The sequence below is a fragment of the Phoxinus phoxinus genome (genome assembly GCF_949152265.1).
Source record: "Phoxinus phoxinus genome assembly, chromosome: 1".
NCBI lineage: Eukaryota > Metazoa > Chordata > Actinopteri > Cypriniformes > Leuciscidae > Phoxinus > Phoxinus phoxinus.
In genome coordinates, this window is record NC_136876.1 from 38,683,309 (window position 1) to 38,703,276 (window position 19,968).

The 19,968-nt window shown below is 38.8% G+C and overlaps 1 protein-coding gene across 1 annotated transcript in view; it reads right to left on the reverse strand.

The window, feature by feature from the left end:
* ntn1b (netrin 1b) overlaps window positions 1-19,968 on the reverse strand; it is a 70,319-nt gene that overhangs the window by 34,537 nt on the left and 15,814 nt on the right. The window lies entirely within an intron of this gene.

The following is a 19,968-nucleotide window of genomic DNA, read 5'->3' on the forward strand; positions in this document are numbered from 1 at the left end:
CAATTCTCACAAATACATTCCCTTGTCTGTTTCTGTTTAAAAATACATTTTTACACGTTCCTTTTAAGAGCTTTAACTGACAGGAAATTGCAAAGGGAAAATGACTGCGAGATCACATTCCCACATTTTTACAAATGCTTATCTGTAAAATACCCATGAAGTACCTTTCTCACAGAGTATCATATATTTAGTGAACAATCATACAATTACTTTATTGGTGTACCACTTCTGGTAATGTGGAGTCTGAATCTGATGTGATGTCAAATTATTTTCTGTCCTCTGGTGATCATAAAAGACCCTTAACACAGTGAGCGAGAAAGTACAGGCCAGATTCATCTAGACATATGACTAGTATCCTCCTGAGAGAGCTTTATTATTTAATGACATCATTGGATCTCTGGGCTTCCGTCCATTTACAACGTTTCATTAAGAGACAATGGCTTCATAAAACGAATCGCTCCAGATCTTGCACACACACACACACACCTGCCCATGGCTTTGACCTCTAACCCTTACTGGCAAATGGTGTTATCTACAGGGGTTGCACAATGAAACTGAAACACTGGCCAATATAGTGTTGGAGGTTTCATGTCTGTATATGGTGGCTAATCTTCCCTGATTCCACATTCCATCAGTATGAGCAGAGTGAAGCTTGAATTAGCAGAGCAATAGCACATAAAAAATTGCAATACACACAACATTACGGGAAGACATATCAGAGATCAAGAGGACAGATTGTTGGTGCGCATCTCGCTGACTATCTATCTATCTATCTATCTGATCTGATTGATACAAGTGTGCCGCACAAGTCCTGAAAAGTGAAGCCAAAGCTTCTTGATCGCCCCCAGGTGGCTGGATGCCGTATAGGTCATAAACCCCACCTTCTTCATGTAATCGAATGGGCTGTTAGACAAACTAAACCAGGGGTTACCAAACTCGGTCCTGGAGGGCCGCTGTCCTGCTTAGTTCCTGCTAAACTCTGCAGGACAGCGGACCCTCCAGGACCGAGTTTGGTGATCAAATTACACTTCAAATACATTTTTTCCAAAGATGGTTTCTGTCATTTTCGGTAGTTTTTACCACGCTGATGTAACTTCAAGTGTTCATTCTTTAAATAAGTTTAATTAGTTAGTTGATGCTATAAAAACGGAGAGGGTGACGTCATGATTGACAGCTGAGATTGACAGCTTATCTGAGGGAAGTACAGGTGAAACTCGAATAATTCGAATATCGTGCAAAAGTTCATATATTTCAGTAATTCAACTTGAAAGGTTAAAACTAATATATTATATAGACTCATTACATGCAAAGTGAGATATTTCAAGACTTTATTTGTTATAATTTTGATGATTATGGCTTACATAATTTGAATTTGGGGTTGTAAGCCATAATCATCATAAGCTGTAAGCCATAATCATCAAAATTATAACAAATAAAGGCTTGAAATATCTCACTTTGCATGTAATGAGTCTATATAATATATTAGTTTGAACTTTTAAGTTGAATTACTGAAATAAATTAACTTTTGCACGATATTCTAATTTTTCGAGTTTCATCTGTAGACCATGAGGCACCAACATACTTTTTTCGTGAGGAGATTGGAGCTTTAACTTTCATTTCTACATTTCCATTACTGTTTATTTCACTCCAACATAATGAGTTGTTCTGCAGTAAACTGTACTAACCGATTCCGCGGGAGTGTGGGCGGGGCCTTGATAACGCGGCTTTACTTTTTTACAATGGAAGAGAGTAAAGCTGCATAGTCCTTTTTTTTTTTTTTTTTACAGTCTATGGATCGATATAAAACAGAGATGGGTAACTCCATTCCTGATATATAGTGATATACATTGATATAACCACAAAAGAGAAGCCACATTCGTACTGCTACAGAGACTGCAGACACCATCACACCTGCTGAGTGTGACTAAATAGGGACATGGACCGTCACTCACACATACACAGAAAAGAAGTGCTAAGCAGCTGTCATGTTTTATCCTGCCGGCACCTAGAACACTTCAACCACTCATCATAGTGATAACATACCAGGCCTTGACTATCTCTCGCTCTTTTACACACGATCTTCCATGCTAGTTTTGATATAGCGACAAAATTTTCACTTTAAGAAGCGCATTTAAAGAATAACAGTGCGCTCATACTTAGTCAAGTCAGTTCTGAAATGAGGCCTCCATGTTGACATTATTTTTTGTGACTTTTTCAGCTGGAAAAACACAACACAAATGGATATTGTAACAGTAAATGAGAATTGAAATGAATTGCTCTCCTTGCAACAGCTCCAGGGCACTTCTTTTTTTCTGAAAAGAATAAACGTGTTTTTCCATTATCCCTAATTCATTATGATTTTATTTGCGGCAAAAAAAGTTCCTCGCACTCAGCAGATCTGTGCTTGTGTAATGTTTGTCAAAACATTGTTTGCACATTAAATCTCTTGCTTGTTTTTACTCCGTTATCTTCTGATAGGATCACAATATTATTACAAATATGTCACAATGTCAGTTAATCAGACAAACTAGTTGGAAATGGAAAAAGTCTGTTACATTTGTCATTCATCCAGGCACGCCAAGCTTGCATGTGAAAAGACATTCAGCCAAGCATGGCTCCATTATTCACAACAGAGACCCGCTCCTCTCACTACGAAAGCCTTGCAGGGTTTTTTGGGTGAGTGACTGGTGATCCTCAGAGAACTGAAAATCTACAGCAAGAGGTGTAGAAATGGGGCAAATTATCAGGCTAAACTCAGATGGTATAAACATGGTTAAATGAACTGAATCCTGCTGCCGTTAATGTTACCACTGAGTGATTCCAAATGGTGCATGTGGACCAAAGAGGGCAGATACATTGGTTAAAAAAAAAGAAGACCCATCAGTGTTTGCACATTGTTTGTGCCCAAATAGCAAAGGTTCCAGGAGAATAAATGACTGTACAATAATGATTCATATGTATCTATCTGGAATGCTTTTGATGGCCTTAGATAAATGTAAGCTCAAAGGAAAAAGAGAATTACTTTAGAATGAGAGAATTAGTAATGAGTCACTAATATGATCATTGATATCATAAATTGCCATGTGTGAGTTGAGTAATTATGTGGAAAGAAGTGGATGTAGAGTCTTATTGACACTTTAGCAACTTTGTCACTAGATGAGTGACTTTTCGACTTTTCACACACCTGTGAGCGACTTCCCCCATAAAATATGTAAATGGAAACAGCTTTATTGGACATTCGGCTATATTAATATTAAAATACAGTATGTGAGCAGTAAGCACGGATTGGGGGAGAAAGACCGTTGGCACGACATCTAGTGACATTTATCGACTTTTTTGAGCAGGCTTTAGCTAGGCTACTTTGCATTGTAAATAGACTCTTGCTTTTTTTTCTCCATTCCGTCAGAAATAAGAGTTAATATTTCAGTTTCATGTAGGTATAAAACACATGATTTTAGTTGCTACCATGCAGCTATTTGAGTAGTTTTGGGCGTAAAATTGACCCTAGGTTTGCCAAGTTAGAAACACACACTAACCTAGTTCTGCTGTTTTTCCAGTAGCTAGTTTTTCCAATGAGTGGTGGAGTTACACAACCAAACGATACATTGTTTTTCAAATGCCTGAGCTGAGGGAATAATCAATCACTCACCTCAACGGTCGTTTCTCCCTTTCTCTCATATGTATGTAGCCTACTACTGTAGCGCTAGAAAGCTTGAATCATTCTAGTGAATCGATTAATCTTAAACGAATCTCTTTCTCTCATACTTTGCGCTGTGCGATTCATTCTAGTGAATCAATTAATCCTAAACGAATCTCTTTCTCATACTTTGCACTGTCTGATTCATTCTATAGTAAATTCCTAAACAATATATTCTCTCATACGCAGCAGTGAAAAGTCCAATTAATTTTAAGTTAATCAATTTCAGTTTATAATGTAAATTAATTCATTAAAAACTGCTCATGATTCAAATCCATTCTCGGTGAGAATTAGGATGTGTTTGTTGTTGTTTTTTGAGTTAGCAAAAAAATCAGCTCTGATTAAATTATAAAAAATATAATTGGATTTTATGTTTGCCCTCGTGAGTAATTTTTTTTTTTGGGGGGGGGGGGGATTGGAAAAGGTTTCAGAGGTCACTGTTATAATTTTACTATTCGTAATGATTAAATAACTGTTTTTAAAAAAGATACAAATGCTCTCACAAACAAACTCTCTTCTTCAAATTGGTTTGCTGCTTCTCATTTTTAAAAATCTTTCCTCTCCCGCGTGGCCATCTGGAAGAGCCTCTGTTCGCCCGAGTGTGCTGTGATGTAATGACGGGAGAGAATTAAGGGGGAGTTTCCGTTACGGGCCTCTGTAATCGTTTGCCAGCACCAATTAGCGGAGCAATCGGACCTCCCTGCTTTTTTGTTTGTGTAACTGCTTGCCACAGTTGCCTAGTGAAAGTGATATACAATGTCTCAACAATACGATCTGACCAAATAAAGCCACAGCGTGCGCTTAACTAGCAAAAGACGACAAAGAGCTTATTCTGCCACTAACTGGCTGTGAAATTGCTACAGCATTCATCACAAACCGGTATGATTTTGCACGTTTGAAGCAAAAAATGTATGTGACCTTTGAATGGCATCATCATTAAACCTGCTTAAGTATTATTGGATTACAACGTAGATTGTTTACTCAGCCTACTACTTTATATAGTGTTTAATGATTTAAAAAGCCAAAAAGACTATCTTGGGGATCAGCGCAGGGACACATGCCAGTAGCAAAGTTGTAAGACAACATTATATAGTATATAATACTGTTTTAGACTTAGTCACAATCATTTCTAAAGTTGCTTCTGGAGGTCATGAACCTCTTAAGGTGTGGAATCTACAAAAATATTTATACATAAAGATTAATCATATAATTATTCAATAAGTAATCTCCAGCAGGGCTGTACACAGACATTTTAGCGGGGAAGTGTTTAAGTGTGAGAAAAAAGGGCACCCCTCTCATAATTACTATACAAACTGCATAATATGAAGTTAGTTCAATACTAAATATATCTTTTGTTGGCATTATGCTGGAATTGGTCAATTAGAAAATCAATGTTGTGCATTACTGACAGAAATTACTATTTATTATTACTATTATAATTATTATTTAGATGCATTTACACTGCAATTACAGTTGCAAGAATAATGTTACGAAATAAGTGTTTTAAATGTAAATTTTTGAATATAGAAATATGAATTTTGAATGGAAAAAATGGCATTATTATTTTCTGTAGGCCTATATGATACCTTATATTAAACTGAAACCGCCAGTAGGTGGCGGCCAGTCTAAATATGTGAGTAAAAGAATCATTAATTCACTGATTAGTTCAAACCAGCTGATTCACTCATGAACGAAATCATTGCACCGCCAGCTGGAGTAACCAGGATAACCCCCAGAGGGCCTGTCTCCTGTACTGCTTTCCCATTATGAACTACACTTCCCAAAACCCATTGCCTGGACTCATTATGGTCTCATTATTTCCACCTGTGTGTGTGTGTGTGTGTGTGTGTGTGTGTGTGTGTGTGTGTGTGTGTGTGTGTGTGTGTGTGTGTGTGTGTGTGTGTGTGTGTGTGTGTGTGTGTGTGTGTGTGTGTGTGTGTGTGTGTGTGTGTGTGTGTGTGTGTGTGTTGTGTGTGTGTGTGTGTGTGTGTGTGTGTGTGTGTGTGTGTGTGTGTGTGTGTGTGTGTGTTTGCCTTTTTAATCTCTGTGTTTCCACTCACTCATAGGCCATTATCACACTGATAAGTATTACTTTCGCATTCAGTGATCTTTGTGCACTGCCACTTCCGGTGAATCACTAGTCTTAGGCGAACCCATGATGGACGACCCTAAGTTTACTAATACTGCATCCCTGGTTATTTTACCCAAAATAACTTTTTCTGATGTACATCGACTAACTGAACAACACTCCATCACAGCCCGCTCCAAAGTGGACAAGGGATAACATTACAGTTTCTTTTTCGAGAACTTCATCTACGACTACGAAGTTGAGTGGCTACTAGCTACATACACATAACATAACATTAGCTAGGTATGTTAGCTAATGTCAGTTTGGCGTCAGCTCAGATGTTAAACCCTCTGGGGTCGGCAAACACGCCGGCGCGTTTTGCTCGATTTTTTTCACATAACAGCAAAATAAACTTAAAATTGATTTATGGTCATACAGACTTAAGAAATAAAAATAAATAAAATACAGAAAATTAACAGTTAAATGTCTACTTTTTATGTGTCTACTTACAAGCAAAAAAAACATTGTGCTTTTCTAAAATAAAGAAAATAAACAGGGTGTGCTTTCTGCCTCTCCGTCTCTACTTTTTATGTGTCCACTTAAATGTAAAAAAAAAACATTGTGCTTTTGTAAAATAAAGAAAATAAACAGGGTGTGCTTTCTGCCTCTCCGTCTCTGTGAACTTTTTTTTGGGAGCACGTCTCTAAACTTCAACAAAACTCAGCGATGAGCTATATATCTTTATAATCATTTAAGTGTGTACTTTTAAATGATCTAATTCAAAACTAAATCAAATATTATTCTGTTTATGTAATCTGTATGAAAAAAGAGAAAGATGTTAAACCCAACTAAAGTAAGACTATTCACCTTTAAATGAGGCTGAGTCAATTCACACATTTCATTTGTATTCTGATAGGAAGAACGTTAGCCTCTGTCAGTGCCAGCTAGCTAACGTCAGCATACGAGTGTCCCTTTTGCTAGAATGAACAATCCTCAGAATTTTCATGAACAAAACTCAGTTCAGTCGGGAATCCGTGAAAACTTAAGTAGGGTTGGCGTTGTTTGTTCGATTTACAAAGTGGAACAGAAAAGTGACATCTAGCCTTCATTTCAGGCATTGTTGAACTGCGCCGGAAGTGGACATGCACAAAGTTGAAAAATCCCGCCCATGAAACCCGGACGCGTGATAATCCCCTATTGCAAAGTCTTGTATGTTGTTAGACTGCGTTTCTGAGCATTATCCTGGTTTTCTTCTTTTTTTTCCTTTTCTTTTTTTCTCTGTCTGATTTCTGGATTACACTTTTTTCCTGTGTTTCCTGTTGCTCATTTGAATTGTTTGCCCATGTGCTTGATCTATTGCCTGTTATATGTATTTTGCTTCTGGATTGTCCCAATAAAGATGCACTTGGATCTTCAACCCAAGATCTCGGAGTCTCGAAGTAGTTCGTAACAGAAACACCACTCGGGGAGACACAACTGTTTTACTTTAAAACGTATTTTTGTTTGTGAAATTGAACAAAATTACGGAGAAAATTAGCAAAATTGACATTACTCTGTTTAGAATTTTAAATCAATATCAACTTATTGTTCATTGAACTGTTGTACGAAACTGTATACAAAAATTAAAAATTACATTTGCATTGCAACGTGTTGATATTTGTGAAAACAGCCCTTTTGCTACATTTAATACATTTCATACAATTTTGGTGGCATTTCTATTCATTTAGGTGGCATTTTTGACCACTGTTAAATGCTATTTTACACCAATGCCAGACTAGCCTTTTTGTTGTAAAGCTAGGCGGCTCTATGACGTAATGCCAACGCTATTTCACGACCAATTCGTACGAATTTGTACGAGTGATTAAAAGGTGGCTAATTCGTACGAATTTGTACGACCTCACTCGTACGAATTTGTACGATTTGTCTAAACCCACGAGATGGGTAGGTTTAGGGGAGGGGTCAGGGGTAGGTCATTCGTATGAATTCATACGATTTTGGCAACTCGTAAAATATGTACGATTTAGCAAAAAAACGTACAAATTCGTACGAGTGAGGTCATATGAATTGGTACGAATTAGCCACCTCGTAAAATTCGTACGAATTGCCGTGAGATCGGGCTGGTAATGCACATGCGTATTACATGTTCTGTCTATGGTGTTTCATCGCAATCTAATGGTCTGGCAGCAGAATACAGCGTTTTTAGTCGTTTTCGCGGATCCTTGTGAATGGGGATCGTTTCGATCTTAAAGGAAAAACTTAATGAAGTTCCTAAACGTAAATTAGGGAGGAGTGAGCCAATCTAATCTTTCAATCATCAGCCGAGTACAGTATATAAGCAGCCGCTTACCTCTCCCTAGCATCAGCTGTTCCAGTATCCCTCCACCTCCCCAAACTCCACCTTCATCTTAGGTATTTGCCCCTTTTAATTATCATATCCTACATTTTAGCCACTAGGGGGGTATATCAGAGCTCGAGTTGAAGCTGCTTCATCGAGCCCCTCTCCAGTGGACAGCAAGCCAAATAAGTTTAACCTAATATCTTAAAGATTTTATGGCCAACCAAATTCGTTAATCCATTTTAAGCATATATCGTTGTCATGTAAAGTACCCTTAGAAAATGGCACTTATCTAGTCTGAGACCAAAAGGGAAGGTGCTTGAGCACCACTCGGGGTCTATCTGTGCACATGGCTGATGTGCAGGTCTCCATTTCTTTCATGAATAAATCTCGCTAGTGCATTGTGCCAGTGATAACAACATGAAATGGATAATAATACATAATAGCCAGAATATCTCTGGCCATTTCTCCTGTTTAGAGAGCTGGAATGGGCCCAGGTTATCCCGTAAGGAATCCGGCTGGTACCATTACTACGCTCAACTCTCAGAGGGAAGCGGTCCAACTGTTCTCAGAATCGTAACTTGTTTCTCATGGCCTGTGTATCTTCATGTCACACTCTATTGACTCCTCGTAGAACCCCTGTGCTGTGTTATTAAACCTCTCTGAGGCTTATTGAATCAAAATGGCATTGAGTATACGAGAGCTTACAGTAAGAGTAACTTGACTGCTTGGGCGGGCGGCACTGGAAAACATTGGTCCATAAAAATTTCCAATTAAATCACTGGCTGACACATTAGTCGTGCTAATATTTCAGGGCTTCTGAGCAGTTTGTGAAAATAAACAAAATAGGTGGATGTGTCGGCATGTTCTGTTGAGGAGAGTATGTTTCTTTTTGGAATATAATCACAGGAGAAATGTGCCAGGGTGAAACTCATCGCACCACGCTGACTTATTGCATCAGCGAATCATTGCGCGGCTTGTTAGTCATTTGATTTATCTCAGAGTTTTGCCTGTTTGTTTTCATAAACGCAACACACCCATTGAGTAATTGGTGATTAATTTGCAGCACTTTAATTTTTCCTTACATGTACAGTGTTAAGAGTGTGAGAGCAGCTGCAAATCTCAGGGAACAGTCAACCTGCCAACGGAGCTGTTGCGCTGTAACTTAAGCAAGAGTGGCCTTAGGAAACTTCAGATGCTTTTCCAATTCAAATGAAAACATCCTGTCCAATTAAGACATCTAACGTCAAGGAATATAGAAATCTTGCAGGATCCATACCCAAGATTTAACATGTCTAATTGGACTTTTACTGATGTTCCTGTAGCTTAACTAGTATAGCATGACGCTAGCAAAGCCAAGGTTATGGGGTTTCTTTCCCAGGGAGTGCTTGAGCAGGGTTGTGCGCCATTCAGAATTGAACTGGGAATGTTTTGTGGTAGCAAAAGGGATGGGGAATTGTAATTAGAATTTGACTAATAATTCAAAGAAATTCTGAAATTAAAAAACTGCCATTTGTAATTAAAAGGCAAACTTTGAATGTTGGCTTGAAAGTTTTGAAACAATTCTAAAAAGAAGCTTAAAATCATCAAGTTTGTATGCAGATTCATGTGTTGCTTTGAAGGACAATTCAACAAATTCCTCTTCCTCATTTCAATTCATTTAGCAGAATTAATTCTGGCACTGAGAAATGCTGTTACTTTGCATGAAATTGCATTTGGTGCATTGCCAACAGTCGTGAAATACAACTACTTGAATTGGAAATAAAAATTTCTGATTGGCAAGTACAATGTATTTGAGACTGTGACTGTAATTCTCCCAGTTTATGCATTTGTCAGATTGGCTTTTATTTCAAGACACATATTTTATCTTGATCCTGTATGTAGTACTTCCAGGGAAATCAACCCATGGCGTTGTTGGTACATATTATATCAAGTTGAGCAACAGGAACACCTTATGATCCAGCATAAACATTATCCTAGTTTATTTTTACAGTTAACGTAAGTTTTGCTCAGATTTCTCACATTTTTAAAGTCTGTTCTTCTTTGTATTTACTGTATTAAATGTTCCTTCAGTCATTCAGTAAACTTCAATAAAATATCTCATGTTGTCTCAGAGTTGAAAGCTGAAGACAAGTGGAACTGGTGGAATGGAAAAAACTCTAGATTGGAGCTGAGTGCAAAAGATAAAGACATTTGTAGCAGCACTGGACACCAGACGCTGAAGAATTTGGCAGGACTGGATAGGCTTCCCCATGGAACATAAATCAGTTTGAAAGAGGGGGACCGCAATGTGAGCGCTTCCCATCCTTTTGGCATTCCTTCTGTTTTTCGAGCCTATGTAAATCATCCTCACGACAGGCCCGGGCTGCAGATGTGTGGCCAATCGGTTCCACCACAGCTGGAGTCTGGGGTCCAAATCCCAAATGATCCGTAAATAGGAATCTCCCTCGGATCACGCTGTGATGTGGCACGGGATGGAGGGATTGTGCTTTTCCACTGCAGGTGTCGTCACTCTGGTCTCATTGTCTCTGACCAGCTGAGATTTACAGTCCTTGAACGGCACTACGAAGCCTCATTGACGCTGCGTTACTGGAATGCAGCTCCACGCTGAGGAAAGGCCTCCGTGATGAGCTTTACAAGGTGTGCAGTTGATGTGGATGGTTGAAAGGCAATGAATGACTACAGTGTGCTTAACTTAGTGGTATCAGTGGCAAGTTTCAGTGTGAATTCAGAAGGGATGCAGGCCTATCAAGACTTGGATTTGTCAATATTGTATATTTATCAACTTATGGATAATTGATTGAACAAATGGATATTTAATTGTGGATGCTCATTTCGCTAACTATTTTAATTCACCATTCTATTGTTCAACTATTCAAACATTTTATCAACTTCATCTCAAAATCAGGTCTAACAGTCATTCAAATTTCAATACTGTGTACATGATAATATTGTGGTGCATAAATTCACTTAAATGAATAGTTCACTTAAAAATGAAAATCATTTACTCACCCAAGTTTCAAACAAACCAATGTTGACATTGACAAAAAAATATTAATTTGAGTTCTTTAGAGTGTCTAAAGGAGATGGGTCTGTTGAATGCCAATTCAACTAATTTTTATTCTGGTAATGAGAAAACATAGAGCTTGGGTGCATTTTAATTCTGTTTGGATAAAAGTGTCTACAAAATGCATAAATTATTGGGCAGGTATACTATGAATTACAGTAATCTATATACAGTAGATGCATTAAAAAAACATAAATGAGCATGTTACAGTAGCTCACACTGCTGCTACACATAAAAGTCACACATTTGGGGCATAAAATAAATTATTTTACAACATGCAATTTATTGAAACATTGGCATTTTGATGGATACTTGCATAAAATTGCATTTTGTTAATTATAGTGTTTTTTTTTACAATCATTTTTATACAAGCCATTTATTGGTTAACATCCATAGCATTGAATATGCTTTCACTTATATGCTGTAAATTGTACTGTTTAAATCCATTGTACCGGTTTTCCTCCCAAATCTGCACAGAACATGCAGGAAAAAGTCATTTAACGTCTCAGTGCACAAGAATGAATTAAAGGGGTCATACGTGGAATCAAATTTTCCTTGTTAAAGGGGGGGTAAAATACTTAGTTTCAGTCAATCTCATGTTAATCTTGAGTACCTATAGAGTAATAGTGCGTCCTTCATATCTCCAAAAAGTCTTTAGTTTCATCATATTTATAAAATAAAAATACAGCTTTCCGATTCTATCCGGAAAAAGCCGAGGTCCTTGATTCTGGGCGTGGGCGGAGCTAGAGTCAAGCGGGAGCATCCACAACATACAAACTGCATCCACTGTTCCAGTAACACTGGGTTCTTTGGGAAGCTGAACAAGGTAAACTTTCCCTCACATCCCAAAACACACTTTTTTGGAGACATTCTTGACATCAACCATTCCTATTTAGCGCTGCTGCTGATGATTTCCGGTAGTAGCGCGTCGATGAGCGCGGTCTTTCTCTCCTCTGGTCGACGTGTGCGTGAACGCGCTTTTCCGAGAGCAATGCTCATATAAGGAGTTCCACTCTGGTCTACGTCATTAGATCTATGATAGAAAAAAACCAGCCGAAACGTGTTGCAACCCGGAAGTATGATTTTCAGCACAGAAATTCTCTGTTATTCGTTCAAAATAACTTTTCAAACTTTGGCCATTATTAGCATGAGAATCCATCTCTTTAACACTGTAAACAACTCTGAATACATGAAACACCATTGTACCCCCCCTTTAAAATCTGTTAAGATTTTTTTTTAAAAAAGAGAGTTTAATGGACTTTGAAAACATAATGTAATTTCAGAACTCAAAACATCAGTGGAAACTCGTAATGAAAAAAATTACATGATATGACCCCTTTAAGGTCTTATCCATTTGTATTATAGCATCCAAGTTATCTGTTTTTACCATTTAAGTCTATTACAATAAGGATCTAGAGAAAAAAAGGACAATACTAGGAGCTACATATTTATAAGCCAAAAGACTGCATGACAAAGAATATGAAGGTGTGTCTGCTATTAATTAGAAGTTTGCATGAGGAGCAGAGAGCAGTTCCTGCTGTCAGTCAGACTCAATTACAGAAGCACCAAGAGAATGAGATGAATCTCTGGAGGCTGGAGGTGTATTTTCAGAGACGCCACAGCGGGCTGAACCTCAACCAATCTGCCACACGCTCTAGCTGCAGTTACCCCACCGCGGACAAGAAGCCGAGTAGCAGAGCTGTAAATTACAAACTCCAGGAGGCCATTCATGCTAACTGTGCTTTGATTGTTTTGTTGCAGGCCTGTCATACATAACACTACAAACTCCGAAAACCCGTAACGGCAAAGATGCCGGTTGTATGCACATTGCAAATTTTCGTTTACAAAAACTGAGTGGTCAGGGTGTGTTCACTGATATGCTCACACAAAAATCTCTGCAAAAGATGCTTTCCAACAGGTTTTAAACAGAAACCGAAAATTCCCGGGCCAGCAACATGTGTCCAAATTTCAATCTTAACCGTTCTATTTAATCAGAAACGATCTGAAAACAGGGCTTTAAGTGTAAAATACCGAACTTGTCCTTTAAATAAAAGGTTGTATTTGTTAACATTAGTTAATGCACTGTGAACTAACATGAACAAACAATGAACAGTATTTTTCTTAACTAACATTAATGTATTGCTCGTTGTTAGTTCATGTTATTGAACCTGAACTAATGAATCTTCTTGTAAAGTGTTGCCATGTTTTCATTATATTTGTTTATGTAACCTATATGACAGATTTGCCATGTGCATGTTCCACTACTGTATTTTCTTTTTTCAAGTGATTCCAATCATATTTCAAGCAATTCAAAAACATCATGGGCAACAGTGCACATCTGAAGGAAATAATCCATTATTTTTCTGCTTTAATATTGGCCAAATTTTCTTATTTTTGGGCTGATACCAATATGGTGGTCGATATATCGTGCATCCCTAATATTTAATCAAAAATTATGCCATCTAAGAGTAACAGCACCTCTCTTTAACAAGCCACATGTTTTGAGCTAGCACCATTATTTGTTATAATATGAAATGGCAACTGTGTAAAGAAAGCCAAGCCACACTGTGCCACACACAGTACACTTTATAATGACACACACTTGTATCTAGGTGGCTTCCAGCAACAGGGTGGGAAAGGAAGAGGGAAAGAGCTTCCTGCTGTGAGCCAGAAGTGTGTTGTCCCAGGAAACACACTACAGCCAATTACATCCTGAGCAAGAGAGCACGCACAAGGCTCTGACCTGCGCAACTGTTTGTCTGGTAACCCTTGGAAACACCAACATGCAATATGTCATCATCGCTCTCGGACCGGCTTTCCGCATCTGTCAACACAATGTGGCGCATCAGCTCCACGGAATAAGTGTGTTTGGAACACCAAATGAGTTGTAGATTCGAAAATTTGCACTGTATGTGTAAGTGGAACATCATTACTTCAGCATGCCTATTACATAACAAGGTGCAGTATTTACACTGGAAGTAGTTGACTTTTAAGTTGTATGTATGTTGTGGGCTGTGCATTGGGTATTTATAGTGTATAAGAGTGTGCTAGGGAAATAGCGAGTGTTTTAGCTGGAGCTGTTGAGTGATGTTGACGTTTGTGTTTTGTTGTGTCGAACACAGGACACAGAATTCACTCCGTTTCCCATTAGAGAGTTTAGAGGGCAAATAGCATATCTCAACAGAGATATCCTGCGGAAATAGAGCTCGCTATCTGGACAAATATACCAGTAACAGGGCTCGAGCCTTTGGCGTGATTTGAAATGTCTCCAGCGAAACGCTTCGCTTACACAGGAAGGATTCACCAGTTTCAAAAAAGTGTGTTCATTTACTGAACAGAAAAATGATGTTCCACACTGAAAGTGAAATGCTGACGTGAAGTGATGAAAGTTATGATCCAGTGGGATGTATAGGTTTTTATCAGGGGTGCGTTTCCCGAAAGCATCGTTAGCCAACTATGGTCGCAAGTTTCGTCGTTATCAGCATAGTTCAACGATTTGCTGTTTCCCGAAACCATCATTCCAATGAACGTTCGCAAACAGCTTCGCAGAGTTGTGTGGTTGGAACGACAGCTCTCGAGCTGTGGTTAGAAGCATAGTTTCTAGTTTACATGAGATATAGACTGAATAAATCCTTATCTTTAGCAAAATAAGCAAGTGGACATTCAGTACAACCCGTGTTGTTTTTTTAGAATACATACAAATGTAATTTACGTCTTCTAGTTTGTCAAGAGATTTAACCCTTATGTGCTGTTGTGGCTGTTTTCAGCCACTATGGGGTATTTTTGAGTCTTATTTTGGCAATAACTTTTTCCGTGTTTCAGCAAATGGAATGATTTTTGGTGACAAAGCTTATTTTTACACATATTTTAGGAAAATGCTTTGAAAATTTTCAAAAACTCAACAGTACACTCTGGGCAAATTCACTACCCTTTCGTTATGTTCGTGGCTGAAAACAGCCACTACTTTAAACTGCTGTAAAAATTGATCAGATAAATATTTTTTTGCCATTTTTTTTGCATAAATCTATTAATCAACCTCAGTCCTGTTCAAAACTACTAAATGTTTTAAAAAAAATCAAGATTTTAACTCTTTAATTGCCAAATTCATAAATTATGTAACTGATTTGGGAGGGGAAAAAACACAAAATTACTTATTTTCAATATAAAATGTGATTGTGGACTGGATTTTTTTTTACCTTTTATCACAGTCTTGGACTGTCAAAGATTAGAAACAACATTGGTTTTGATGCATTGTTAGTTTTTGTGCAGCATCAGATTTTAACTTTTTCTCCCTCATTTACTGTTCGTGGCTGTTTTTGCCCCATTGACTTCCATTATAACCACATTTTTTGATTGCAAAGCCATGACACCATAAAATCATGCATTTTTGATTGTTGGTGGTTTTCCCTGTTGGGAAGAGGTAAAAATTTAAATTTTTACTGTTGATAACCAGGTGGCACCATTAACCCTTTATATAGGCCTGTGCAAAAAAAAAGCTTAGTTTCTGGCTTTTACATGGAGTTATATGGAGTATAATAGCATAATATTGTGTGTGTGTGTGTGTGTGTGTGTGTGTGTGTGTGTGTGTGTGTGTGTGTGTGTGTGTGTGTGTGTGTGTGTGTGTGTGTGTGTGTGTGTGTGTGTGTGTGTGTGTGTGTGTGAGTGAGAGAGAACTCACCTTGATGCGTCTGAGAAAATCAAAATATGCACCTCAGCTCTCAGAACTACATGGAGTAAACAAAAACCAAGTAAGTGTATTTATGCATCTACCTTTTGATAATGAGAAATGCAGACTAAACAAAAACTAAGCAAGTGGATTTAAACACTTGCATGCAAGCCTGCTGGTCATTTGATGGTGAGAAGAGCAGCAAGCAACATGAGAAAGGGCTTGACTTGCAGTGAAGTTCTAGAGATGATCATGCAGCCGGACCCCTCCAGCGATCTGCAGGATGTATTGTCTTCTCCCTCTGACACCACAGACTCAGGAGAGGCAGATCCTGATTTGGATGTGGCACCCTCATCATCCTCTCTAGCTTCCACTGAAGGCGAGGAGGATTCGGAGGATCCTGGATCTGGGTGGATTGGGAGAAACGGCGAAGTGTGGTTTTCCACCAACGCAGAGACAACTCCCTTTCTTCAGCCTGCCAGAGTCGACTCCAGGGCCGACGAGATGATTGACCTCATTGTCAGCATGACCAACCTCCAAAACGCAGAGCTCTGCTGATTTCTTGAATCTTGAGAGGGACATGGTGGCTCTAAAAATCGCACGACCACTGCGATCATCCCACAGGCAACGTGTGGACTCCCCTCTGGACCTGTAGACGCCGGCCAAAATCAGTAGCCCCATGTAGGCACGGAGATCTGTGGAGTCCACCCCGGTCCAGTTTCTCATTGTGCGGCGCCCGTAAAAAACAGATTGAACACAGAATCAATGTTCTGGACCCTTGCGATGGCATAGCGCGTCGGCCATGAAGTCACGCCTCTGGCAGGCTGAAGAAAGGGAGTTGTCTCCGCGTTGGTGGAAAACCAAACTTCACCGTTTCTCACAATCCACCCAGACCCAGGATCTTCCGAATCCCCCTCGCCTTCAGTGGAAGCTAGAGAGGATGATGAGGGTGCCACATCCAAATCAGGATCTGCCTCTCCTGAGTCTGTGGTGTCAGAGGGAGAAGACAATACATCCTGCCGCTCGCTGGAGGGGTCAGGCTGCATGATCATCTCTAAAACTTCACTGCAAGTCAAGCCCTTTCTCATGTTGCCTGCTCTTCTCACCATCAAATGACCAGCAGGCTTGCATGCAAGTGTTCAAATCCACTTGCTTAGTTTTTGTTTAGTCTGCATTTCTCATTATCAAAAGGCAGCAGATGCATAAATACACTTACTTTGTTTTTGTTTACTCCATGTAGTTCTGAGAGCTGAGGTGCATATTTTGATTTTCTCAGACGCATCAAGTTCTCTCACACACACACACACACACACACACACACACACACACACACACACACACACACACACACACACACACACACACACACACACACTTTATTATGCTATTATACTCCATATAACTCCATGTAAAAGCCAGAAACTAAGCTTTTTTTTGCACAGGCCTATATAAAGGGTTAATGGTGCCACCTGGTTATCAACAGTAAAAATTTAAATTTTTACCTCTTCCCAACAGGGAAAACCACCAACAATCAAAAATGCATGATTTTATGGTGTCATGGCTTTGCAATCAAAAAATGTGGTTATAATGGAAGTCAATGGGGCAAAAACAGCCACGAACAGTAAATGAGGGAGAAAAAGTTAAAATCTGATGCTGCACAAAAACTAACAATGCATCAAAACCAATGTTGTTTCTAATCTTTGACATGTCCAAGACTGTGATAAAAGGTAAAAAAAAATCCAGTCCACAATCACATTTTATATTGAAAATAAGTAATTTTGTGTTTTTTTCCCTCCCAAATCAGTGACATAATTTTTGAATTTGGCAATTAAAGAGTTAAAATCTTGATTTTTTTAAAAACATTTAGTAGTTTTGAACAGGACTGAGGTTGATTAATAGATTTATGCAAAAAAAATGGCAAAAAAATATTTATCTGATCAATTTTTACAGCAGTTTAAAGTAGTGGCTGTTTTCAGCCACGAACATAACGAAAGGATGGAAATTTGAACAATGCACAAGGGTTAAAACACCGTTTTTGAAGACTGCGCATGTGCGAACGTGCTCTACCATGTAAGAACGAGCCAAATATTGAGTCTAATAATAAAGCAAAATAACTGAGAAAAATTAGAAATGGTCTTCAGATGCCATGTCTGTAACTTATATGACAAAATCTAGCGTTAATTCGATCTCAAACAGATTAATTAAAATAATGTATTAGTCCACCACGTGCGAGACGCCATAAACCAACGTGGTTGAACGATACTTTGCGACATACGGTTTCGGGAAACACTCGTGACGAGTATGACGACTCGTGACGAACTATGTCAACTAACTCTCATTAGAGTATTGAAAGACTGTCTGCTTAATATCTGCTAACACTTTATTTTGATGCTCACCAAACAGACGTTCTAATGAACTTAGTAATGCAAATACACGTCGACTTTTTCTACTGACCTGAACCCTAACACCTAACCCTAACCTAACAGTCTAACCTAACATAATACTCTAATGAGAGTTAGCTGACTGTTAGTAGTTGCAAAGTTATTTATAGTCGGTATAGAATGTCTAAAGTGGGCCATCGAAATAAACCAAATATAAAAGCCTAAATCTTTCCAGATTTGTTATATCTTTCCCCATTCGAAACAATCTTTCTGCAGATGTTACCCAAGGCTGACGGATAAAATGAACAAATAATCGAATGACCATTGAACCAATAGTATCTGCATTTCCCATCCGTATGTGATGTATTTCAGAGTGAAATTTATTTTCTTGAAAAAAATAACATACGGAATTTAAATGCATTGCAAATGTTTAATTTTACCTGCACAAGAAGTAAGCCGCAAATACGCAGTAAAATCCCAAACTTGTTTTACAGACAGAAATCTGATTTTCCAAGGTGGTGTAATATGCAGGAAAGTAATTGTGGCTTCAAATTGCCTCTACTTTCTGACAGAATAAAAGTATGCCTGAATCATCTCTCAACAGCCAATGACAGAAGACCTTCATCCATCATTTCCTCCTCGTTGGCAGCATTGCGCAGATGTAGTCATGATTGGAATGCATTCATTTCTGCGTTTACTGCAAATGCAGCGTTTGATGTTGCTTGTAGCGACTGCGACAGTGTTGGGAACGCTGCTTTGAAACTGTTAGCCAGGCTACAGTACAAGCTACTCATCATTAAAGTAAGTCAACTACAGTCAAGCGAAATGTTAGCTTCCCTAGCAGATTGATCTGAAAGGATTTTGGGGTAATTGGCTATAAGTGTGTATTATTAAAGGAATCTGATCATCTGTGTGTTTCTAACCCTGGCTTGCATGTGGCGGCACAAAATGTTTTTTGGCGGCGTGTCCATTGTGTTAAGTCGTGAAGCATGAATTCTGTTGGTGTGTGCCAGTGTGTGTAATCCAAAAAAAGTGTGTGTGTGTGTGTGTGTGTGTGAGAGAGAGAGGGAGAGGGAGAGAGAGAGAGAGAGAGAGAGAGAGAGAGAGAGAGAGAGAGAGAGAGAGAGAGAGAGAGAGAGAGAGAGAGAGAGAGAGAGAGAGAGCAGAAAATATGTCCATTTACTCTAGCATTCATTATTCCACCTTTTCTCTCTCTATAGCTCAGGGTGGTCCTGCCTTTAGCCAGGGCGCTATCACAAATGCGGGCCATAAAGATTCAAACCTGCACAGCAAAACCAATAGAAACATACATCTCACCATACACAAGCAGAGTTTGACTTTCTCACACATACACAACTATGCAAGACCCTTTAACCTCAAATTACATGTTTACTTTTGAGCTGCTGTTGTGGTTGCCCACTGAAACAATGTGAGCTCGGTCAACATACTGTGTCATCGGTCATTGGCGGTGTTCGGGGCGGCTGGGACAGCAAGAGCCCCCCAGACCAGAGCCAATGATTTTGCCTGAGCTATGAATAAAAACAATATGAATTTGTATTTGTCTTGTCCTATCATTTTAGTGTAGAATGAGTAACGCCGTTTGTTGTTAGGATGACAGAAATTTGTAAAAGTTAAATTTTTCTGCTGCTCTTCCTCAGCAGTCTAACAGCACTCATCAATGTCAAAATAATCGAGATGGCCAATCAAATCATAGAAGGCGGGTCACATCGCAACGAGTGTGTTTTACGATAAAA